General features: G+C 33.3%; 2 long non-coding RNA genes across 2 annotated transcripts; both read left to right on the top strand.

Moving 5' to 3' along the window:
• The first annotated feature begins 8941 nt into the window (after positions 1-8941).
• LOC140693719 (uncharacterized) lies at positions 8942-25118 on the top strand. The gene is made up of 3 exons (XR_012069418.1): positions 8942-9118; positions 13761-13930; positions 25025-25118. It is a non-coding gene; the product is annotated as an uncharacterized lncRNA (long non-coding RNA).
• Positions 9310-10649, top strand: LOC140693721 (uncharacterized). The gene is made up of 3 exons (XR_012069420.1): positions 9310-9569; positions 10042-10183; positions 10524-10649. It is a non-coding gene; the product is annotated as an uncharacterized lncRNA (long non-coding RNA).
• Positions 25119-26649: the final 1531 nt, after the last annotated feature.

Genomic DNA, 26649 nt, shown 5'->3' on the forward strand with positions numbered 1-26649 from the left:
TCAACATAACTAAAGTCATTAATTACAGACCCACAGACAACATAATATGCAAAGGTGAATAACTGAAAGCCAATTTAAGGAATAAGACAATGATGCCCAATCTCAACATTTCTGTTAAACACAGTATGGGAAGTCCTTGCAACATCAATCAGACAAGAAAAAAAGTTATTCAAGTTGGATTGAATGAAGTAAATCTGGTATTATTTTAGATGACAGGATAATCTATATAGAGAACACTAAATATTCTCCACATGAAAACAATTAAAACTATTAAAGACATTTAGCAAAGTAGGATGATTGATGATTAATATACAAAAACTGTCACATTTCTTTACATTAACAATGAAATATTCCATTATTTTAAAAAATCCATATGAAATCAGATCAAAAATGAAAAATGTATGAAAAATTCAAGATAACAAAATCAATAGGACACTGATAAAGAAATTTGTAGTTGATGCAAAGAAATGGAAAGAAATTTCAAGGTCTTATTTTAGAGGAATTAATATTGTTAAAATATGTATACTACTAAAAATGTCTACGGATATAAAGTGATTCAGATCGAACTACATGATATTTTCCACAGAACTTAAAACAGTCCTAAGATTTGTATGGAAATGCAAAAGAACTAGAACTGCAAAAGAAACAATGAGGGAAAAGAACAAACTTTGTTGCATAACGCGTATACCTCCCAGATCTCAGACTATATTACAAAAACTGTAATCAAAACAGCACAATGCTGGAAAAAAAACAAACATCTATATCACTGGAACAGAACACAGAGGCTGAAATAAAATATCACACCTATGGTCAACTAAACTATGACAAAGAAACAAAAATATACAATGCCTAAAAGACAGTCTTCAGCAAGTGATATTGAGAAAGCTAGACATCTACATGTAAATCAATGAAATTAGAACACTCCATCACACTGTACAAATATAAACTCAAAATGTTTTAAATATCTGAATCTAATACATGAAACAATAAAGCTCCTGGAAACTAACATAGGAAAAACAAGACATAAATTGTAGTGAAATTTTCTTATGTCACTCTCCCAAGCTGAAAACAATAAAGGCAAAATAATCAAATAGATCCAAATTAAACTGAAAAGAGTCTATATAGCAAAATAAACAGAATGAAAAGATGAACTTCCAAATGGGAGAAAACATTTGGAAACAATGCAATCAACAAGAGGCTAATTCCTAAATTACACACATTGTTCATACAACTCCATTTCAAAAATCTACAAACAACTCAGCCAGAAAGTGAGCAGAAGGCAATTTTCTATAGACCTATCATATGACCCAGCAATCCCACTCCTGGGCATATAAAGCATAAAATCTGAAAACAAAGAATCCTTGTGTAAAATATAAGAAGTACACTCTGACATTGGACTTAATTTTATTCTAAATATGTCTCCTCTGGCAAGGGAAGAAGATGGAAAACATAAGAAGTACACTCTGACATTGGACTTAGTTTGATTCTAAATATGTCTCCTCTGGCAAGGGAAGCAGATGGAAAACAAACAAAATATGTTTGTATCACTCTAAACAGATTTACAATGCAGAAGAAATGATCAATAAAATGAAAAGTCAATGAACACAATGGGAGAATATATTTGCAAGTGATATTTTCCAATCAAGAGTTAATATGCAACTATATTGGAAACTCATACACCACAAATACAAAAAAAAGACCAAACAATCCAGTTAAAAATTGTGTCCGTAGAAACTGAATAGAAAGATCTGAATCAATTTTCTGTAGAAAACATAGAGTTGGCAAAATGACACATGAAAATATGTTCAGAGCTATAAATTATAAGGAAAGTCATAAACCAAAAATGAGACAAGACCTCACACTTGTCAGAAGGCTCTCATCAAAAAAAGGAATAGATGTAGGTGAGATTGTGTAGAAAAAGGAACACCGTGAACACTGTTGATAGGAATGCAAAGTATTGATTGCATTGCATATATACATCAAATTTCCTTCATCCATTTTTCTGTCAAGGGATGTTGGGTTTGTAGGCCCCTGTCTGAAGGCTCTAGAGAATAATCCCTTGGGCTGAACTGACAAACAAGCTGTGAGGAATGTCACGTATCCAGGCTGGATAAGTAATGGCCTACTCAATGTATCCAGTACGGATGGCTGGATAGCCTATGATGGGTAAGATCGTCAGAGGAGGACAACCTAAGACAGGCAAGCCGGCTGGATAAGAGATGATCTTCTTAATGAAATTCCATGATGAAATTTAAAACAATCCTTGATCATTTAACATCCTGTGCTTACTGCAGGAGCGTGGGGACATAAACAGTTTAACATTATTAACATTGTTATAACTTAGATAATATGTGAGGCATTGTTCATGTCCTATATAAGCCCTTTTTCTATGAATCAATAAACAGAGATCTGCTTCGCTTCTCTCCACACAGTGTTTGTGTGTATATGATATCGTGCCACTGAAGGGTTAATTTAATTAGTTTGGAGTATATTTAAAGGCTTTTGCATTATATATAATGCTATTTCTGCACCTATTGAGAAGATTATGTGAGTTTTATTTCTCATTTTATTAGTGAGGCATGTCACCATTATTGATTTGAATATTTTGACGTATCCTTAAACCCAGGGATAAATCCCTTAACTCGTATATGTGTATGATATATTAAATGTGTTGTTGAAATCATTTTGCTTGTGTTTTGTTGAGAATTTTGGCACATATGTTCATCAGGGATAATGTTCTATATTTTGCATCTAATGTCCTTTTTAGCTTGGTTGTGCAAATAAAGCTGGCATCATAAAACTTCTCTGGAATCTTTCACCCCCTTCAAATTCTTGAAAGTTTTAGGGAAGAATTGGTGAATAATTGTCTTCAAATATATGACAGATTTAACCAGTAATGTCATCTTGTAAATTTTTTCTGGTTTGGGAGGTTTGGATTACTGATTTACTATTAAACACTTTTGCTGAATTTAACTTCCTAATTTCTTCTTGATTCAGTATGGGAAGACATATGTTTCTGGGAATCTGTCTTTTGTTCTAGGTCATTCAAATCGTTGGCTAGTGGTAAACTTTTATGATGCTATGCACCTCTACATCAGTGGTAATATCTGCTCTTTTATTTCTAATTTAATTTGAGTCATAATTTTCTTAACAAACGTAAAATTTGTCTACTTTATGTTGAAAAGAAACAGACTTAGGATTTTTTTTATCTTTTCAATTGTTTCTCTTGTTATTTGCCTTGCTCTCATTCATTCAATTTTCTTCTTTATACTTTGTGTTTACTCCTAGAATCTTGATGTGTAAATATAAGAAGTGTGAATATTTGTATTTCTTTTATTATTAAATATTATTTATTTATTTATTTATTTATTTAGATATTTATTCATTTATATATCATTGAAGTATGCCATTTACAATGTGTCAATCTGTGGTGTATAGCACAGAGTTCCCATACATGCATATATTTCTGTGCCTATTAAACATTACTTCACGTTATTTAACTTACTGCCCTGTGTCATACAAAAAAAATTTTGGAAACATCTATTTTTATATATAATGGATAACATTTATAAATCTACATCTCCCAAATATATCGTCTACCAGTCCCTTTCTGCAGTAATCATAAGATTATTAAGTAGATCTGCTACTGTGTTTCAGTTTTGTAGATGAAATCATAGTGTCCATATCCAAATATTTTTTTAAGGTTCTACATACGTCATGTCATGTGTTATTTTTCTTTCTCTTTCTGGCTTATTTCAATTACGATGACACTTTTTGGGGACATCCATTTTGCTGCAAATGTTACTGTTTTATCATTTTTTTTGCAGAATATTATTCCATTCTGTAAATACAGCATAATTTTGAATACTGTCATCTGTTGTTGGACAGTTAGTTTGCTTCCATTTCGTGGCTGTTGTATATAGCACTGCTAAGAAAATTGGGGTGCAGGTGTCTTTTTGAAATAGGGTTCCCTTTGATGTATACCCTGAAGTGGGATTGCTGGATCATATGCTGAGTCTATTTTTATACTTTAGAGGAATCCCCATCCTGTTTTCCACAATGACTGCACCAACATCATTCCTACCAACAGTGTAGGAGGGTTCCCATTCTCCACAGCTTCCCCAGCATTTATTGTTTGTGGACTTTTGAATGATGGCCGTTGTGACTATTGTGAAGTGATACTTTATTATAGTTTTGAATTGCCCTTCTCTGATAATGATAGTGAGCAATTATTTTTTTTTCATATATCTGTGTGGCATTTGTATGTCTCTATTGGAGAAATGCTTGTTTAGGGCTTCTGCCCATTTTCAGATTGGGTTTCTTGTTTGTTTTTTTATTATTGTTAGGTTGTATGAAGTCTTTATATTTTGGAAATTTAGCCTTTGTCAGTTGCATCATTTCTAAATATTTTCTTTAATCCTGTAGGTTGTCATTTTGCTTTGTTTATGGTTCCATTTTCTGTGCAAAAGCTTATAAGTTTAATTAGGTCCCTTTATTAATTTTGCTCTTACACCCATTAACTGGATAGGCTGTTCTAGGAGATCATTGCTGAGATTTATCTCAGAGTGTTTTGTCAATATTTTCTTCTAAGAGATAAATTGTGTCTTGCCTTACATTTCAGTCTTCAAGCCATTTTGAGCTTATTCTTGTGTCTGGATTGAAGGATTGTTCTAACTCCATTGCTCTGATGTTGCTCTCCAGTTTTCCCAACACCAGTTGGTGAGGAGATGGCCTTTTCTCTGTCATATTCTTGGCTACTCTGTCAAATATTAATTGAACATAGGCCTGTAGATTTATTCCTAGGCTCTCTATTCTCTTCTATTGATCCATATGCCTGTTTCTGTACCAATATCATGTCGTTTTAACTATTGTAGCTCTGCAATAGTGTATGGAGACCAGGCGGGTTATTGCTCCAGCCTCTTTGTCTTCAATATTGTTATGGAAATTATGGATCTTTTCTGATTCTGTGTAAATCTTATGATCATTTGTTTCAGTCCTAAAAATAAATGTTTTGCATAATTTGATAGGAATTCAGTTAGTTTGTGAATTACCTTGGGCATTATGGCCATTTTAACAATATTATTGCTTCCATTACGAGACCATTGGGTATGTTTTCAATTCTTAAAATCTTTCTTGATTTCCTCAATCAATATTTCCTTTTTCTCCATGTATAAGTCATTTGCCACCTTGGTCAGAGTTATTCTTAAGCATTTTATAGTTTTGGGTGCAGTTATTAAAGTGGTTGTTTCCATAATTTGTTTTCCTGATGATTCAATGATAATGTAAAGAAATGTAATTGGTTTTTGTAGATTAATCTGACTACCTAGCCCAGTTCCTTTTTTAGCCTAAGTAATTTTTTGTGAAGCTTTTACAGTTTTCTATAAACAGTGTCATGTCTGCATAACATGACAATTTTACCTCTTCTTTCCCAGTCTGAAAAGTTTTATTTTCCTTGCCTGATCATTGTGGCTAGGAATTCCAAGACTATATTGAATTGAAATTGTGAGAATGGGCATCCTAGCCTTGTCTCAGGTTTTTGGGGGAAGGGTTCCAGTTTTTCACCATTGAGTATTTTGCTGGCTATATACTTGTCATAAATAGCTTTCATTATGTTGAGATATGGTCCCTCTATGCCCACTGTGATAAGAGCTTTTATGGCAAATAGATGTTAAATTTTATCAAATGCTTTTTCTGCATCTACTGAGATGATCATATCGTTTTTGTCTTCTCTTTTGTTGATATGGTGTATCACAATTGATTGATTTGCATAAGTTCAACCATCCTTGTGTTCCTGGGATGAACCTAACTTGACCATGGTGCATGATCTTTTTTTTACATGATGCTTGATTCTGTTTGTTAATTAATTCTTGAGGACATTTACATCAATGTTTATCAATGATATTGGCCTATAGTTTTCTTTTTGGGGTATAGTCTTTGCCTGGTTTTGGTATCAGGTTGATGTTGGCCTTTTGGTGTGAGTTTGGGAGTACTCTCTCCATATTAATCTTTTGGAAGTGTTTTAGGAGGACCGGTATGGATTTTTCTTTGTATGTTTGGTCAAATTCCCCAGTGAAGGTATTTGGGTCTGAATTTTGTTTGCAGAGATTTTTTATTGTATTGATAATGGTATTCCATTTCTGTTGATCTGTCTGTTCAAATGGTTAGTTTCTTCTTGATGCAATATTGGTGGGCTGAATGTTTCCAAAAACTTCTCAATTACTTCCTGGTTATCCAGTTTGTTTCCGTACAGTTGCTCTTGATATTTCCTTATGATATTTTGTGAATTTGTTGTGCTCTTTGTATTTTCTCCATTTTCATTTCTTATATTATTTGGGTTCTCTTTCTTTTCTTGTTGGTGATCCTGCCCAGAGATTTGTCAATTTTGTTTAAAGTTTCAAAAAAGAATTTGATTAATTTTTTTCTATTTTTTAAACCCTATTTCAATTCTTTCCTCCTTGATCTTTACTTTTTCCCCCTTTCTGTTGACTTTTGGTTTTGTTTGCTCTACTCTTCATGATTAGTTTACATAGAACTTCAGATTATTTATTTGAAATTGTACTTCTCCTTTGTGGAGGGCTTTGTCACTATGAACTTCCCTCTTAAACCTGCTTTCACTGTATTCCATAGACTTTTTGAAGTGTTTTGTCATATTTCTTAAGATATTTTTTAATTTCTTCTTTTAATTCATCAACTCCCTCCTTTGTTATAGTACCATGTTTTTTAATCTGGATGCTGTCATTTCTTCTCCCTGTTTTTCTATGATTTATTTCTAGTTTCATGGTATTATACTTAGAAAAGATGCTTGAAATAATATTTATCTTCTTAAATTGTTGAGGCTTCTTCTGTGCCTGAGTTTATAATCTTTCCTTGAAAATGTTCCATGTGTATTGGAAAAGAATGTATATTCTGTTTTTGGGAGAAGTACTCTTTTGGAAGTATCAACCATCTCCAATTATTTTATCATGTTTTAGTATCTTTGTTCCCTTATTAATTTTCTGTGTGAAAGAGCAGTCCAGTGATGGTAATAGGGTGTTATAGTATCCTATTGTGATTTTGTTCCCAGCGATTTCTCTCTTTGTATCTATTAGTATTTGCTTTATGTATTTAGGTGCTGCTATATTGAGTGCATAAGTATTAATGGGTATAAAACCCTCATTTTGTATTGCTCCTTTAATCATCATATCATGTCCTTGTTTATCTTTCTCTATGACCTTTCTTGTAAAGTCTATTTGTGTGAAGTCAGTACTGCTAGTCCTGCTTTCTGGTCATGTGTATTTGCATGCAATATATTCTTCCATCTTCTCACTTTCAATTGTGTTTTCCACTTACTAAATTGGGTCTCTTGTATGCTTCATTATGTAGGGTCTTGTTATATTATCCCATCTGACAATATATATCTTTTAATTGAAGCACTAAGTCCATTATCATTTGTGAGAATTATTGATAGACTGGTGTTTATTTCCATTTGGAACTTCATTTTCCAGTTGATGTGGTATTTCCTTTTTGTTCATTTCTTTTTCTTTTTGTGGCTTGATAGTTTTCTTTTATTATCTTGGTTTCTTTATGGCTTTGCGATTTCATTGTAAGATTTTGACTTATGTTTACCTTGTTGTGTATTTATATTGACCCATAATGTATCTATTTATTTTAACTGATAATAATACAAACTCTTACCCATCCTACAGAGAAGAGAAACAAGAAGAAAATACTCTGTATTGTCCTGTTTCATTCTGTGACCCTTAAAAATTTTGATGTTCTCTTTTACAATATCATATTTATTCTGTTGTAAGTCATTGTAGATATTGCCTTTATAATTATGCCCTTCTCTTTTCTATAGAATCCTGCTTCTTTTGTATTTAGAGTAGATCTTTCATTATTTCATTTTCTCTTGCCAAATTCTTTAAGTATTTGCTTGTGTGGAAGTTATTTACCTCTCCTTATATTTTCAAAGATAGACTTGCTTGATATAGTATCTTTGATTACAGCTTTCTTTCATTCAGGAATTTCAATATGTCTTGCCACTGCCTTCTGCCGGCTGTATTTGTGTAGGAAACGAGTTTACATTTATTATGTATATAACTATATATATATATATATATATATATATATATATATATATATGTAAAGAACACCTAGAAATGAAGTTAACAAATAAGTTGAAAGCATATACGTTAAAAAACTGAAAATATTGGTGAAGGAAATTAAAACTGATCCAAAGAAATGAAAAGAACTCTTATGTTAATGATGTGAAACTATGTGGTTGAAACAACCTTTCAACCCAATGGAATCTATGTTTAGTGTGATTCATGTCAAAATACCTATGAGATTTTTCCATTATATAGAACAAATAATATCAAAATTTATATGTAACCACAAATATCATGAGTTGCCAAAATAATCTTGAAAAAGAGTATTAAATGTAATGGTGTAAAGTTCTCTGATGTTAAACACTCCTACAAAGCTTTAGTAAATAAAACAACATGATACTGGCTCAGAAACAGACACAAATCAATAGAAGAGAATAGAGCACCCAGATATAATCCCTCACACCTATGATCAATTAACCCATGAAAAAGAAATCTAGAGTATAAAATGATCATGAAATTGTTATACTTTTTCTGTAGAGGTTTTACACAAATTTCACTTTAAATTCCAAAACTTTAAAATTATTTTATTTTTTTTTTGCATTATTGATTCCATGTTCACAAATCAAGTATAAATTTGTGTACAAAAGTATGGAGATTGGTTTTATTTCATAGACCCCAAAATTAAATTATTTAAAAAGATTTTGTGGGGAAAATATTTCCACATCACACTATAAAAATAAGCAACATTTATGTTTCATTTTAACTGGATGAATGAGAAGTAAACACAGGCGGAATGTTACACTTGGGTTGCTAGGAGACCAGTCGTTTTATGATGCCACAGCTACTCAGGTTGAGAACCATTGTGATGGCCTAGCAGTTTATCTGTGCATTCCTGCCAAAGCAGCATTTGAAGTTGCAGTGCTCAAAATCATGCAGATTAGAAAAGTAACTGTAGAAAAAGTTATTTGAGATGACACATGTTTCTTCAGAATTTCAAGATGTGTCTCATAAAGATGGACCAACTGTTTCAGGTAACTCTGGTAGATATCTATTGTGTGATCAAACATTCTCTGAGGACTTGGACTTGAGGTCTGTGATTGAAGAAAATGCTTTCCAGAGTTTGTCTGAAGAATCTTTGATAAAAAGACCATGTTACACACATTGTGTCTCTGAACCAGATGAAGATAATTATTTTCGTTCTCTGACATTTCCAAGAAATCTCTGGAAAATGGCTAGGAGTAACCAATATAAATCCATCTGGTGGGATGATAATGGACCTTCCATCGTGATTGATGAAGATATCTTTAAGAAGGTAGTTTTGGAAAGAAAGGCCTCTTTCAGAATATTTGAAACTGGAAGTATGAAAAGTTTAGTTAGACAGCTTAACCTTTATGGGTTTAGTAAATTGCGGCAGAATTTCAAAGATCTGCTTGTCTAGCTGACTTTCTGGCAGAAGAAAAAGAAGTCTCTGTTTTAAGCAAGGTATTCAGAAATTTTAGTAACCACTTGGTAACATATATGAAAGTTTATGTTGTACATCAATCAATGGTAATATATATTTAAAGCTAGATTTTGAAAATTGAATAAAATTACCAAGTCTTAAATTCTTTATTTTTTTCTAAAATTGGAGACAGTGCCATAAGTATTCAAGATTCAGAGAAACTTTGCTTGCAATTATGAATCTTATCAGAAATATATATAAAGGTATTTAAAGCTGCTTATGAAAAGTGGCATTCACCTTTACTGCAAATGGTAACTTCTTTAATTTGATGACTATACTACTTAAAAGTGTATTTTACAAATAAGGAAATTTAAAAAATAGTCAGCAATGTTCATATTTTGATGATATTTTCTTTCAATTGTAAACGTGAAATCTGATGTTTTATACGTTAGGCTTATTGTAGTCTTGTATTTTGGTTTAAAATATTACTAAAATTTTTCTCTATTTTTGTAGCAGCAGTTCTACCATAATTCAAATTTTAAACGAGTCTTTCCCCAGCTTTTAATCAGAATAAGAAGAAGAGTTGGGATTAAAAATGCCTCTCTGTTATCTTCATTGGCTGAAGATTTCAACAAGAAGCACTTTATAGCAGGGGGTAATGTGGATAAACATAATTCTGCTTTTGTGACTGACACTAGTGGAGAAAGTGCATTTTTACCTGTTGCAAAATTAAATATGCCTCTAATTAGAAAGCCCCCTACTAGACAAATAAATGGTGATAAAAATACCCCGATCAGCGGTGATTTTTCTGCTCAATCATCAAGGTCAGTTAGACCACCAGAACAAATTGCAGTGGATCAGCATGCTATTTTAAATCAGTTGAACCTTGCCCACAGGCACACTCAAAGCAGATACACTGAAGCAAATGACCATATTATGAACTCATTAAAACTACAAATTCTACATCTCAGTACAGCATCTTGTCTCCCATGCAGAGTAATTATTTTGGACTGATGGTGGAGACTTCTGTTTTTCCAAATGGATATCACAACATATCTGCCAAAGAAGGTCGTTCTTCTAAACTTCAACCAGGGAGCAACGCACGGTTTCCAGTGGGGGTGACAGCTGATACATCAGCTACCTCTCTTACAAGGCCAACTCATCAGCCAACTTCACTTTATGAAAGTCATCCTAATTACAAGGGATCTACCAGAGGACTACCAGTTTATGCAGGATTACAAAGATTAAAATTGATGTTGGCAAATGTTGACAAATATCTGCAATTTTCTTATTTGAACAAGAAACATAGATGTGTAGCTGTATTTACCTTATATTTTTTTAAATTAGGTTAAGTGTTAAATGGGAGACAAAGTTAACATTTACAGTTAAAATGAGATACTTGATATGATCATTTGATGGAACAATATGGGAGTAAATTTAAATACTGTCTTGTAAGGAGGAAGAGAAAATGGAAGAATTTGGAAAAAGACTAAAACATGGAGAGGGGGAAAAGCACTAAGTAGTTTCTTGTTCACCCTGAAAAGTATGAAAAGTGTTGTTAGGATAAGCTGGAACAGGAGATAAATGCAGGAACCGGCCCAGGAGTCATGGTCTCTATTATGTCATTCCTGGAATCATGAAGGTCACATGATGTAGTCTCAGATGGCACATCCAGCATGTGGTAGAATTTAAGAAGTAATTTTATCTATGGTCTTCTTTGTGCTGTTTTCAAAGCATTAAAATTGGTGCTTTCATTTCCTGCCCTCAAGAGTCTACATTATATTTTCAAGTCAATACTTTATGTTGCTTTTATGTTCAAGCCAAAGACAAGCTTACATCCTCAGGGTGGCACTTAAAGCCTTTCCAAATCTAAGCCCATGAATCATCTTGGTTTAGTCATTTCTTTATAAATCTGGCATCTCACTACCTTGGTATATCTTTATGTTTCACTGTATGTGGAAATATATCCAGGCAAACGATTGTCAACTATGTTAGCTTCAACCTCACCACATATACTCCAGCTCATCCTTGGACTTTGGGTGTCCTCCTTTCATCTACTTAGACTTTCCCAGTCTCAGCACAGAAACCACCTCCTCCTGATGTTTTCTGTCTATCCCCCTTTCCTTGTCTAACTTGGATACCAGTACAGTATGCACAGCACATGTCACAGGATGCATTTTTGTATTAAGTGAATAAAAACACATGTTGACTTTAAGCAAAATCTACTTTATTGAAACAACAAAACTCTCATAGTTTTCAAACTATTTCATTATGGTCTTTACTCTTCACCACAAACTAGATCTTTCATATCCCAAGGACTAGTCACTCAAGACAGTAAGTGGAGGTAGGTACAGGAGACAAAGTAATATTTACTTCTTAATTCATGTCTCCAGAGGCATAAAGCAATCCGTTCTCATTTGCTGGAGTTTTTCCTGTGTCTTCATCACCCACCCAACACAAAACAGCTGATTCTCTTCCCCATACCAATAAGTATACTGACTTATGATTAATTTACATCTTAGAATGAGAGCTTTTTCCAGAAGAGACAGTGACATTGCAAACATTTAATGTAGGTTTATACACCCTACATAACTTGTGCCCCTTCTAACCTTCACAAAGGAAGTATCTAAGTGGTACTATCCCCTTGGTTGGGGTTCTCGTATTCAGTAACCAAATTGCAATCTAAAATATGTGGACTAGTAGGAGGTGAGGGTGGTGGAATTAAAAATTTGTCCAACTGCAAGAATACCAAATTTATACAGATATTAGGAAATATAAAATATTCATGGAAGTCTTTGATGGTTTCCCATTAATTTAAAATAAAAGGTGAAGCATATTCAGAATGTGAAATACCCTGAAATGCTGGGAAAATAGTAGGCAATTTCAGGGACCCTAAGGCTTCTACTCACAATGATACAGCTAGTGTCATCTGATAAGACCGTAATGGCAACATTGAGTCCTGAAAATTTGTCTCCATTTGTGAAGAAAGCCTTTGATAATCTGGAGAATGGGCAAATTGACCAGTGTAACCTCTAACAACATCCCATAAATATGACCTTCACCAAGAGAATAAAAGAGCCCACTTGCAGCAGGAGAATTGTGTCTGGACAGCAGTAGTGTTTCCTACAACAGAAACATCAAGTTTTTAAGTTTGTCAGCTCAAATCTGATGGTGGCTATGTTGTTGCTTACATTAGCAGTCTGGGGTTCAGATGGGCTGGTTCAGCAGCTTGTTTCCAGCTCTCTTATCACACAGTGGGTCTTACCTTGATCATCTTAACAAGGTTCTATACTGATAAGTCAAAAGCTACAGTTTACTTTCAAAATTAGAAATTCTAAGGAAGAATATTATTTGTTTGTCCATCTGTAGTTTTCTACCTGGGTAAAGCTAGACTATTGGCAAAAGTACAAAAGTTGGCTGATGCTTTGAAAATTATACTCTGAGCTCTGCCCACTGAATTCTTCCCACTAAATACTACAAATCTCTCTACCACTGTGTGTGTGTGTGTGTGAAGATGGATTGTTAAGCAGTAACTACGTTTGTCTTATTTGAGTCATCAGTGAATTTTTCCTCTGCACCTGTCAGAATGTCTGTGAATTAAGAGTTTCATTGAGTCACCAGATTGTCTTCAGATTAGGGAGAGGTAGATTATATTTTTCCCTGTATACTAATTGTTACCTGTTCATTGAATCCAGAGCTGATGGTAGGGCCAAGCCACTGAATCCTTGAATTGGACTGAGGCATATACATTCTGCAGTCCCCAGAGCCCAGCACTGGACTGTGTCTTCTTTTTAATTTAAACTTATGTCTAAGTTTTTTTCTTTTAATTCTCATTGTTGACACAACTTACTTTGGCTTTGAACACCCGTTGACTAGTTTATAGGGACTGGAACACTGACTTATTCCCGTTCACCTTGAAATTGCAATAAACTTTTTTCTTTGTATTACCTGGAATAGAGTGAGCATAGTCATCATTTTGAGAGCAGTCCTCAGTCCTAATAATGCAGAAATTTGCACTTCTTTGCCCAGCACTTGAGCAAGAATATTTGTTGTGTATCTGAGGGATTATCCTCACATACCCTAATGCAACCATGAGAAAACACCACATTGTTATTGAAAATCAAGACTTTGTCAGTATTGCATTCCCATTGCAAAACAGTTAAGAATTGTAGGAGTTATGAGATTTAACCATGCTGAGATTTTTTGCAACCTAGCATGTTCATTTCCTACAGATGCTGTCGGGGAGTTGAGACCATTGGTCACAGACATTGAACTTTATCACTCACAACAAGAGCAGCCAGTTTTAAATTTGTATCCATTCCCTAATCTCAGATGAATACACAGAGTGAAATTTTGATGCCTACAGAAGCAGTGGGCTAAGATGAAGAAAACTTAAAGCATGGTAAGACCCTAATTTTATTAGTATCTTTATGTATAATTTATTTGAATAATTTATTTATTAGTATATTTACCTATGATAAGTATATCTTGACTCAAGTTTACTTGCTGCAAAACGAATCATGAAAAATGACATGGAAAACCATGATCATTAAATTTCCATTTTTACTAACGCTTTTATTGACATATAATTGGCATAAAAGATTGTGTGAGTTTAGGTGCACAGGATAGGGATTTGATTTATAAGTATTAAGAAATAAATATCATAGCAAGTTTAGGGAGAATTCATTATCTAATTTAGATACAATTTTAAAGAAATACAATTTGTCTTTTGGTTGTGATGAGAAATCTTATGGTCTATCTCCTTAACAACATTCATATAGAACATAAAGCAGTAATAATTGTAATTTTCATGTTTTTACAGGGCATCCCTAGAACAGGTTTATTTTACTGCTGGAGGTTTGTAGCTTTTGAGTGCATTAATCAAATTCTCCTTTCCCAACCACTGCCTCTGTTATGTACAAATCAAATTATTTTTTCTATAAGTGTGTTTGTTTGTTTTTGAAGTGCACTTTAATCTATAACTCTGTGTTAGTTTCTCTTACATAACATAATGTTTGCTATTTTTAATACATGTCAAACTGATCACAACAATAAATATAGTTTTGATAGTTGCTATTTAAAGATAATTCATAGTTATTGACTATTCCCCACATAGTAAATTTCTTGTCCCTGATCTTTTAATTTGCAACTGGATAATTTTCTCTCTTAATTTTCCTCAACTATTTGTTTTTCTTCACCACATTTCCCTCCTTCATGTGAGCAACGTTTTATTTTCTATATATATAACTTCTTTTCTGTTTTGTTATGTTCATTTCTTTAAATTCCAAATATGAGTAAAACTATTCTAAATTTGTCATTCTCTGTCTGACATTTTTCACCTAACATATTACCCTCTTGTTCTACCCATTTTTTGCAAATGACAAGAACTTATTCTTTTTATAGCTGAGTGATAACCCATTGGATTTTTATGTGTGTGTGTGCATATATATATATATATATATATGTTTAGTGTGTATATATATATATAAATATAGATAAATCTGTAGTTAATAGATGGGTAGATATATATAATATAAACACACATTTCTTTATCCATCATCTATTGAAAAGCAATTAATTTGCTTCTATAGCCTGGCTATTTTAAATAATGCCACAGTGAATATAGGGGTGAATTTATCTTTTCAAATTTGTGTTTATGTTTTCTTGGGATAAGTATTTAGTTATGGAAATGTTGGTTCATTTTTAATTTTTAGATAAAACTCCATACTCTTTTCCACAGAAGCAGCACAAATTTACATTCACTCAAGCAGTGCAGCAGGGTGCTTTTTCTTACATCCTCAATAATATTTATATTTGTTTCATTTTTGATCATAGGCATTCTGACAGGAGTGACATAATATCTCATTGAGTTATGGTCTTGCTTTTTTCTCATGATTAGTCATGTTGACCATTTTCATGTGTCTTTTGATTACCTTTCCCCCACTGTATATTCATTTTTTTGTAATGGGCTAAATGACCATAACTGTCTGATTTCATTTTTAGGCATTCTGTTGTGTTCCATTATTCTGTTTGTTTTATGCCACTACCATATTCATTACTGTATCTTTGTATTACAGTTAAAAATCAGGGAAAGTGTTACATCCTGTTTGTTCTTTGTCAAAGTTGTTTGTGTTTTTAGTTTGTTTGTTATCTTTACTTTTGTTTTTTTTGTGATTTCAACTCTTTTGTGTTTACATGTAAATGTAATAATTATTTTTTAAAAGTGTCTGAAAATGCCATTTTTATTTTGAAAAGCACTGAATTTAATTTGTGTAGTTTCTTGGCTAGTATTGTCATTTAAACAATATTTTTCTCCTAATCAATGAACACTGTATATCCTTTCATCTGTTTTCATTATCTTCAATTTCTGTTATAAATATATTATAGTTTTTTGACTACAGGTTTTTTACCTCCTTTTTTGTATACATTTCTTGATTTTTTTTGTAATGCAACTGTAAATGAGACAGTTCCCTCGCTTTCTGTATCTGTTAACTTGTTGTTAGTGTGTAGAAATGCAAGATTTCTGTATGTTAATTTTACATTCTGAAATTTTACCAAATGCATTGAAAAGCACTCATGGCATTGTGGTGTCTTTTTTACGGTTTCTGTTTAAGTATTTCATCTGCAAAAAGATTCTTATACTCCTTTTCAGAAATACCTATATTTTATTCACTTTTATTTTGGATAGCTATGGCTAGAATTTCCAATACTATACTGAATAACAGTGGCAAGTGTGAACATTCTTGTCTTCTTCCTGCTCTTACAGTAGATGCTTTCAGCTTTTAATCAGTGAGTGTCATGTTAGCTGAGTTCTTGTCATATGCGACCTTAAATGTGTTGAGGTATGTTTCCTCATACCCATTTTGAGGAGAAATATAATCATAAATAGATACTGAATTTGTCAAAACATTTTATGAGACTTTTGAGGTTACCATATAATTTTTATTTTTCAATTTGTTAGTTTGGTTTATCATATTGAATAATTTCTGGGTGATGAATCACTTTTGCATCAGTGGGATAAAAGGGACTTAATCATACTATATAATTCTTTTAATGTTTTGTTTGCTTTGCTAATATTTATTGATGTTTTTTCATGTATGCTTATCAGTAGTATTTAAACTGTAATTTTATGAGATATTTGTTCCTGTTTTAGTAATAGTGTGATACAGAAAGGTGGGGTAGGAAACCTTCTTTCCTTTGCAAATTTTTTGAATTCTCTGAGAAGTATAGGTGATAACTCTTCTGTATATGTTTGGCAGAAGTCACCTGTGAAACTGTCAAGTCCTGGAATTTTGTTTCTTGGGAGATTTTGTTTAATTACTTATTCAATTTCATTAGTGATAATCAGTTAATATTTTCTATTTCTCATTCCATTTTGGAGATTAGATCTTTCTAGGAAATTGTCCATTTCTTCTAGGGATTCCATTTTAATTGGCATATAATTTGTTGTATCATCTTATGATGCTTTCTTTTCCGTTGACATAAGCTGTAACTTCTCATATATTTTGCAGCTTTTTAACCTGCATTCTCTTTTTTGCTCATGAGTCTCATTAAAGTTTATCAGTTTTATTTATCTTTCAAAGGCCATTATGTAGTTTCTTTAGATATTTCTACTTTTAATCTTTATTTTATGTATTTATGTTCCAAACTATCAGCTTTCTTTCTTTCTACTAACAAGTTTGTTTATTATTTTGCTATATCTTTTCTTTGTAAGATTATGTTATAAGAGATAGATATTTCTTATTTGTATAAGTGGGATTGTTTTCCTATAAGCATCCCTATTAATACTGCTGTTGCTATATCTCAAGGTCTTTGTTTTTGTTGTTATATTTCTTTTTGTATTTTTTTATTTATGCAGCAATCCATTGCTTGTTTAATGTTGTATGATTTATCCTCCACACTTTACAATTTTTCTCATGTTTTTCTTTTTAGTAAATTGCTATTCTCACAGAATCCATATGTTTCTTCACAAAACAAGGAGAAAAATAATAAAATTTACACTAAATTCTGAAAGGCACAAATTTTCAAAAATTATCCTTGAAAAATGAACAAAGCTGTGAGTATTATCCTCCCTGACTTTAGAACATACTACAAAGCTACAGTAATCAAAACATCAAAATATGTCACTAATAGAGTCACAAAGATCAATGGAACAAAATAAAGAGCCCTAAAATAAACACACACACATATGGTCAATTAGTCTACAATGAAGGAGGCAAGAGTATACAATGGAAAAAAGGCAGTCTCTTCAACAAGTAGTTTTGGGAAAACTGGAAATTACATGTAAAAGGTAAATGGAAGAGCCCTTCTTTCCATAGAATACAAAATAAAATAGAAATGGATTAATTTTCTAAATGTAAAACTTGAAACTGTACAATCTCTGAAAAAAACAGGAGCAGAAGTGCCTTTGTGATAAATCTTTGCAATATGTATTTTTGATCTATCTACTAAGTAACAAAAAAAGGAAAACTAACAATAACTTTTTAATTATACTGAGGAAAAAATAGATGTAATATGGGATACAGTGATTCCACTTCTTGTATAATTGTGAAATGCAAAACCATTTGCAGAGCAAAGGAAACCTTCAGCAGGACTTACGACAATACACAGAATAGAAGGAAGTTTCATACTATGAAACCAACAAGGTGTTAATATCCATTATGTATATATAGCATATTAAACTCATTATTTAAAAAAAAAGACCACAACTTAAAAACAGTTGAAGGATCTTCATGGAAACTTTTCAAAAACAGACATGTGGCTGATTTTCATGTACATAAAAAGAAACATAATGTTGCTATTAATTAAGAAACCATAAATCAATACCAGAATGAATTGTAATCTCACAGCAACCAAAATGGCTATTAAAAAAAGTCTTCAAATGACAAACATTAATATGAATGTCAATAAAAGGGAACCCAGGTACACTGTTGGTGGAAATATAAATTGATGCATCCACTATTAAAAAACTGTGGACAGTGCTAAGGAAACTAGAAATAGGAACATTATATGTAGCCACAATTCCAGTTTTTGTTATAAATCTGATAAAAATGAAAACATTAAATTTAAAGGATATATTACCCCCAATGTTCTTAACATCTTTATTTATAATAGCCAAGGATAGAAGCACAAATCAACTGCCCATCAACAGATGATTGACAGAGATAGATGTGAGATATAGATAACATAATAAAAACTTAGTCATTGTCATATCAAAAAATAAAATTCTGCCATTTGGAACAATGTGACTGGACCCAGATAGTGTTGCATATAGCAAAATAAGTCATACAGAGAAAAACACTCTATGTTACCACTTTCATGAGGAAACTAAATGTATAAGAGAAATTATCATAAAAAAACAGAAACAGAATCATATATATATGTGTAGTGTACCAAGTAGTGGTTTCCACTGGGGACAGGGAAGAAGGATGGGGAATACAGAAATATGCAAGCTACTAATAATAAGTTAGAGAACCAACAGGGCTATATCTACAGCACAGAGAAACATTTTAATAATTTAACTGATTTTAAAGAGATTATAGGCATATATTATACTAAAATGTGCATGCATGTGGGAAAATATTGAAGAAAAAACCCAGGAAAAACAAAGTATTTTGTAGTACTCTGATATTAAGGGAGGTGATTAGTTCACTTTCTTTGCTCTTCTTATAATGTCCTTATTAGAATTTAAGATTTTAAATGTAAAAGTATATTCTTTGAGAAGAGTGTCATAAGTTTCAACTATTTCTGTCTCTCCCCTTAAATCTACAGTCAGTGAAACGATCACATCTCAAGACAAATAACTACAACACAAAACAATACTCCAGAACACATGTGTACAGCTGAAGTTTGGTGGGCTAAAACACATAAAGTTGGCTGAACTGAGGGAAGAGCAGAGTTGGTGCCTGTGACCATAGTCCACTTACTAGGGTTTCTGAGCCCAGAGTTTCAGAGTTCTCAGTAGAATCAGGGTCTCATTGGTTCACACAGCATCAGCCTCCAACTGCACCAGTAGTCATGGTCACAGGTAACTTGGAGGGAGCCAAAATGGAGACAGAATTTCCAACCTTTTGACACTCAGAAATTCATGACACTCTCTCTACTTCCCATTCACAGTGGTGGAGACAATGTACCTTACAACATTGGACATCGCAAAGGCAGTTGCCTGAGTTCAACTACCCATCTGTCTTTACACCTTTCCTCAATGTGTGCACTGTGTCTTAAGGGATATCAGATAAAAGGAAGGGTTCACCGGCCAAGTGACAACGGTGGCATTAACTACCAGAGAAGTCTAAGAAGTGACAATGTAAACAATCTTTTATCCAGACAGTAGCGACTAGAATGTGCCATTTTGAAATATTTTCAGAGGTAGCTCAGTTAAGCAAAACCAAAAATTGTGCAATATTGCAAACTACCAGAAAACAAAAGCAAGGACTCCAAATCCCAATCTGTTTTTTAGTGTCATCAGAGCAATAATTTACCAGGACCATGACCAATCACAGTAACATTATAGGGCACGCACACCCACAGATACACACACACAGACACTGACACAGACAAAGACACACATGCACAGGCAAATGCATACACACACACACACACACACGCACACAAACATCAACACTGCAGCAAACAAATTTAAAGTCATGGAATATTGCCGTATAACTAATAGAGAATCCAAAGAGATGCCATACAAAAACTCAATACAAAAAACAAAACTCAGAAAGCAGTTTAGTGAGCTCAGGAATAAAATAAATGTTGATAATGTATACATTACCTAAGAGACTGAAACTATGAAACAACCAAACATTATTGGAGGACCACATGAACTTAATAAGTGATATGAAGAATGCAACAGAAAGTATTGGATGAAGACTCTCTTGTGGAAGAGAGATTAGCAAACTCACCAATACAAAACAAGAAATGATAGGAGAGGGCAGAGATTCAAGATATTAAAAAGTGAGGATATTCTACAATAGCCATCAGACTTCTTCAGGAAGTGCATATTAGAGTGAAATCCTGGAGGGAGAAGAAAGTTAGAAGGCAGTTGATGGTTTATTTAAAGTTGATATAGTTGATAACTTCCTTAACCTGGGTAAGGAACTGATATACAAGTCCGTGAGCCAACAAAACACCAATAACTTTAAGACAATGGGACCTTCTTCAAGATACGGTCATATGCAAATTGGCAAGTCAATGACAGAGTAAAATTTTAAAAGCAGCCAAGAAAAGTTATGTTAATCTACATAGAAACCCCCATCAGGCTATCAGCAGATTGCTGAGCAGAAAACATACGCCGAGGGTAATTATAAAGACATTTTCAAACTACTGAAATAAGAAATCTCCCACCCAAAAATACTCTAACTTGCACAGTTATCACTTATTTGTAAAGTGAAAATAAAGACTTTACCAGACAAAGAAACCTGAATGAGATGTAAAAAACAAAACCTAGACACCTTACAAGAGGTTCAGGAAAGAGCTATTCTAAGAAAAATAAAATGGCAAATATACGCAAAATATTGAACAAAATACTAAGCAAAGACCATGAGAATGTTTCAACTGTTTCCTTAGGTATGTTTTTAAATGCTTCTATTTTATATGATTTAAAGAGAGAAAAATAGTAATTCACTTGCAATAAATATAGGTACATCAATCTGGTAACATGTTCAAAACAGAAATAGAAATAATTTGAGTCAGTATTCATAAAAGGTAAAGACTAAAATTGAAACAATATTAAAGGAAGATGCTATCAGCAGAAAAAGGACTAAATTATACATGAGATGTTTTATTTTTAATTGAAGAACAGTAGATGTACTATATTGTGTAGTTTCTGATGTACAGTATAGTGACTCCAACCACTTTTTAGATTAGATTGCATTATAAATTATTACAATAATTGTAACATACAATTATTTTAAGTTATTGCTTGTAATTCCCTGATCTATACAGATTATCCTTGATGCTTATCTCCTTTTTGTATACTACTTTTTATCTCTCAGTGTCCTACCATTAAATTGTCTTTCCCTTCCCCTTTGGTAAATATAAATTATTTCCCATATCTTTCAGTCTTGTCTATCTAATCTCTCTATCTCTCTACGATGTCTCTATCTATCTATCTATCTATCTATCAATCTAACTGTCTAGCTATATGTCTATCTATCATGTGTCTATGTATCTATCCTTCTATGTATCTACTTATCTGTCATCTATCAACAGATATCTATATATAGATGTACACATATATTTGTTATTCTTTAGATTCCACATATATATCATATTATATAATTTTGTCTTTGTCTAAGTTACTTCACTAAGCACAATATTTACTAGGTCCAATCATGATGCTGAAATAGCCATGTGTTATACTTTTTCATGGCTGAGTAATATTCCATTGCATATTTCCAGAATCATCATATCTTCTTAAGTCCATAGTCTACTGTGGACACTTGGATTGCTTCCCTGTCTTGCATATTATAAACAGTACAGTTGTGAACATTGGTTTTACTCATTTAGGGTTTCTTCTCCAGATATTTCCAAGGAGAGGTGTTAGTGTTTCATATGGTAGTTCTGTTTTAGGTGTTAAAAAAATCTGAATATTGTTTTAAAAAAAAGTTGTACAAATTTACATTCCTACCAAGTGTATACAAGTGATTTGTTTCTTCAAAGTCATCTCCAACAGTTTCTATTTTACGACTTTTTGATAATAGCCATTTGACCAATGTGAAGTGATACCTCATTGTGGTTTTGAACTGCTATTAACTAATAATTAGTAATGTTGAGCATTTTTATCACTAGCATGTTACTTATCTGTAGGTTTGCTTTGGAAAAATATTAACTCAGGTACTCTGCTCTTTTTTTGATTGGGTTTTTGTTTTTCACATTAAGTTGTGTAACCTAAATCCATGTTACATCTATTAACTTGCATCTATTATCCCCTGGTCACTTGCATTATTTGCAAATATGTTCTCCAATTACACAGGCAGTGTTTTCATTTCATTCAAATTTTCCTTATCTGTGCAGGAGTTTTCAAGTTTATTTAGGTCTCACTTGCTTATTTTTGCTTTTATTTCTTTTGCCTTAGGAGACTGAAACAAGAAAATATTCCTGTGATATATATCCTATAGTGTATCACCTATATCCCCTTCTAGAAGTTTTATAGTATCAAGTCTTACATTTAGGTCCTTAATACACTTGGAGTTTATTTTTATATATGATGTCAGGGAATGCTCTCATTTCACTGTTTTACATGTAGATGTCCAGGTTTCCAAACACCATCCATTGACAAGACTGTCTTTTCTCCATTGTGTACTCTTTCCTCATTTATCATTTATTCAGTGCTCATAGGTGTGTGGAATTATTTCTAGGCTCTCTATCTGATTTTATTGATTATACCTCTGTGCCAATGCCATGCAGCTTTTATTACTGTAGCTTTGTACTATAGTAAGGAATCTGGGAGGTTTATTCCTCCAGATTTGTTGTCTTTACTCAAGATCACTTTGACAATTTTTAATGGTTTCATGTAAAACTTAGAGTTATTTATTTTCTGGTTCTGTGGGAAATACTACAGCTTCATAACAGGAATTGCACTAAATCTGTAGGTTTCTTTGTGCAGTTCGGCCATGTTAACAATATTAACTCTTTCAATCCAAGAGCACAAGACATCATTCCATTTTATTGAAACATTTTTAATTTCTTTGTCAATGTTTTTTAATTTTCAGTGTTTAGATCTTTCATATATGTGTTTACATTTATTCCAAGATATTCGGGAGACTGGGATTTTAAATAGTATTGCTTTCAACGTCCATTTTAGGGTATCTCATGATTAACGTGTAGAAATGCAGAGACAACTTTACATTAATATTGTACCCTGCTCCCTTGTTGAAATAACTTATTGTTGATATTAGTCTGTGTGGAGAACTTAGGACTCAATGTAAATTGTTATGTCATCAGTACTGGTGCCAACTTTGCTCTTTCTTTCCATTTTGCATTTCTTTTTCTTCTTTTTCTTTCCTTTTCCTTTCTTCTTTTACTATGGAACAGAAGTGCTGAGAGTAGGAATCCTTGTCTTATTCCCGAATTTACCCAGAAGGCTTTCAGCTTTTCCCCTAAGTATTATAAATTGTGAGAAGTGACCTATAGTATGTTGAGAGATGTTCCCATTATACTCTCTTTCATGAGAGTTCTGATTATGAATGTATGTTGAATTTTGTCTAATGCTTTTTCTGTGTGTATTGACATGGTCCTGTGAATTTTGTACTTCCTTTATAAAATATGTGTCATGCTGTTGTACTTGTGTATGTTGAAACATCCCTGTGACTCTGGACGGAGTCCAACTAATCATCGTGTATAATAAATTCTATGTATTGCTGGATTAATTTGTTGATGTTTTGTTGAGAATTTTTTAATGTATATTCATCAAGGATATTGGCTTTACATTTTCATTTCTTTTTTTTGGTAGTGTCTTTGACTGGTTTTGTTATCATGTTATTAGTGGCCTCATAGAATAAATTTGGGAATTTTCCTTCCTAATACATTTTTTGAAATAGTTTAGAGGAAAGAGGTTTTAGTGAAGACATCCAGGCATTTTGTTCAAAGGATGTTTTTAAAACTATAGATTTTATTTAAATTATGCTGATTGCTCTTTTCAAGTTTTCAGTTTTCGTTTTATTCAGTGTTGACAGGCTGTACTTTTAAAGAAATTTGTCCATTTCTTTAAGGTCGTCCAGTTAGTTGTCACGTAACTGCTCAGAGTGATTTCATAATCTTTGTTTGCATTTCTGTACTATCAGAAATTATTTCTAACATTTCATTTCTTATTTTGTTTGGGTTGACTCTGTATTTCTTTATAATCCTGGCTAAATGCTTATCAATTTGTTAATATTTTTAAGAAAAAAACTGTTGATTTTATGAATTTTTATTAAATTTTTAATTTTTATTTTATTTATTTTCAACCTAATCATTAAACTTTACTCACTCTACTGTCTTTGTGTTTTGTTTATTCTTATATCTATTTATTTTGGCTGGTTAACATTTTCCTTTGTGTGAGGTTTTTCTTTTTCCTTGTAGAAGCCCTCAATTTTTCTAAACTTCCTTCTTAGATTTGCTTTGCTGCATCCCATAAATTTGATAAATCTGTGTTTTCATTGTAATTTGTCTTCAGGTATGATTTTATTACCTCTTTGTTTTCATCATTGACCTTGTTTTATTTTATTTTTTAAAGGATGAGGTTTAATCTCATATTTGTGCTTATCTTGTTCTTCTTTCTAGAGTTGATGCATATTTCCATAATTTTATGTATGGAGAAATATTTGCTGTAATCTGTATTTGCTTAAAGTTCCTGAGGCTCAATTTATGACATAATATTTGGTTAATTCCTTAGATAACATCCTGAGCACACTTGAGAAGTTTATGTGTTCTCCTTTTCTGATGCAATGTCCAATACCTGAGTTAGGTTCAAATGATCTAATATGCCATTAATACCTCTGTTTCCTTACAGATATTCTTTTGTGATGATATGGCCATCAGAATAGTGAGTTGTTCAACACATCTACTATTATTGTTTTATAATAAATTAATTCCTTCATGTCTAATATTTCTTTTTATTCTTAGGATCTACGGTGTTGGGTCCATATATAATTTAATGAGTGTAATACTGTATTTTTATATTGATCTCTTTTTATATATAATCTCATATTTCACTTTCACTGGGGCCCTTATTTTAAAACGTATTTTGTATGAGTTGAGCACTGCAAACTGCACTTTCTTGTCATTTCCATGAAACATCTTTTCCATCTATTTACTGATTGTGTTTAACTTCCACCATAAAGTGAGACTTTTTGTGGGGGATGCGAAGATGGTTGAGAAGAATGATGCTCGTAGCTCACCCTTTCCCACAAATTCATCAAGACTCACATCCACAGACCTACTCAACTAACCAGAGAACCTGCAGAACTATGATAGAACATTGTCCTCTTCAAAGATAAAGATGCAAAAAATCTGGTAAAAAAAATGAATTAAGAAGAAAAGGCAAAACAGATTGGGACAGGTCCCAAAAGGAAAAGATGCAAAAAATCTGGAAGAAGACAATGAAGAAAGAAAGAAGAAAAGGCAAAACAGATTGGGACAGGTCCCATAGTGAGGGAGCAGCAAAGAAGGACTGGTGCTCATTCACTGAGTTTCCCCTCTCCAACTGAGAGGTCGGCAGGATGGAGGAGGAGCCTCCAAGAATTGAACCTCTATATGTTATAAGTTGACTGACAGTACTAAGTTAAACAGGCACAGAGGATCCCTATGACACCAAGTCCAAGAGGCAACCTGGCAGCTGGGGGCAGGGCCATGCTGCCCGACCTGGGTGGAAGATGATGATGGTTGCACTGAGGCAGCCCAGGGGAATGGAGGGGGTGTGTGCCATTGCTGTGGTTGCAAAGGGAAAACAACCTGGGCCCTCCAATAAACAACAAGGCAGACTAGCCCTGTGAGGGGAAAGGTGCATTCCGAATCTCTGAAAATCCACAAAAGTATCTAGGACAAGAGACCTGGGGTTCAGACACAGCCACCATAGCCTCTGGTGCTTTGCACCCTGGCAGCAGCGAGAGCAAAACCTCCATTCACTCCTAAGGACTTAGCAGCCTTAAGCGCCTAATGGGGACTTGTCTAGTCTGAGACATATAAGATATTACTGTCCTATTCCCTCAGAGAACTTGCTCTGACAATGCAAACAAGGAGCTGGGTTTTGACCCAGACCAGTGACAGGGCACATAGCTGTGGAGAGACCGGCACCCTGAGGGGGCTGATGGCCCGCCAAATTTTGGGCTGTAATGCAGCCCCTGACCATGTGGCTGGGAGAGGGCTTGATGCCCACTACTGCCTGGTCAGTCTGAAACATGTGACTGAGGTATCAGTCAGGGCAGTGACAAGACAGCCCAGAGTAAAGAGAGCTGCTCCGGAACCAGTGTTGGGAGTAGGAGTGTTCTGCTTGCTGACAGACCCTGGGAGCTGCACAGATGTGGGCTCCAATGGAGGGCTTCTGGAAAAAGCAAGCTGAGCTTCCAAACCAGGATGAATACAGAAAGAGTTCACATTAACAGTACACAGTATCCAGGACACTCTGACCACCCCCTT

Source organism: Vicugna pacos, unplaced genomic scaffold (genome assembly GCF_048564905.1).
Source record: "Vicugna pacos unplaced genomic scaffold, VicPac4 scaffold_20, whole genome shotgun sequence".
NCBI classification, from domain to species: domain Eukaryota; kingdom Metazoa; phylum Chordata; class Mammalia; order Artiodactyla; family Camelidae; genus Vicugna; species Vicugna pacos.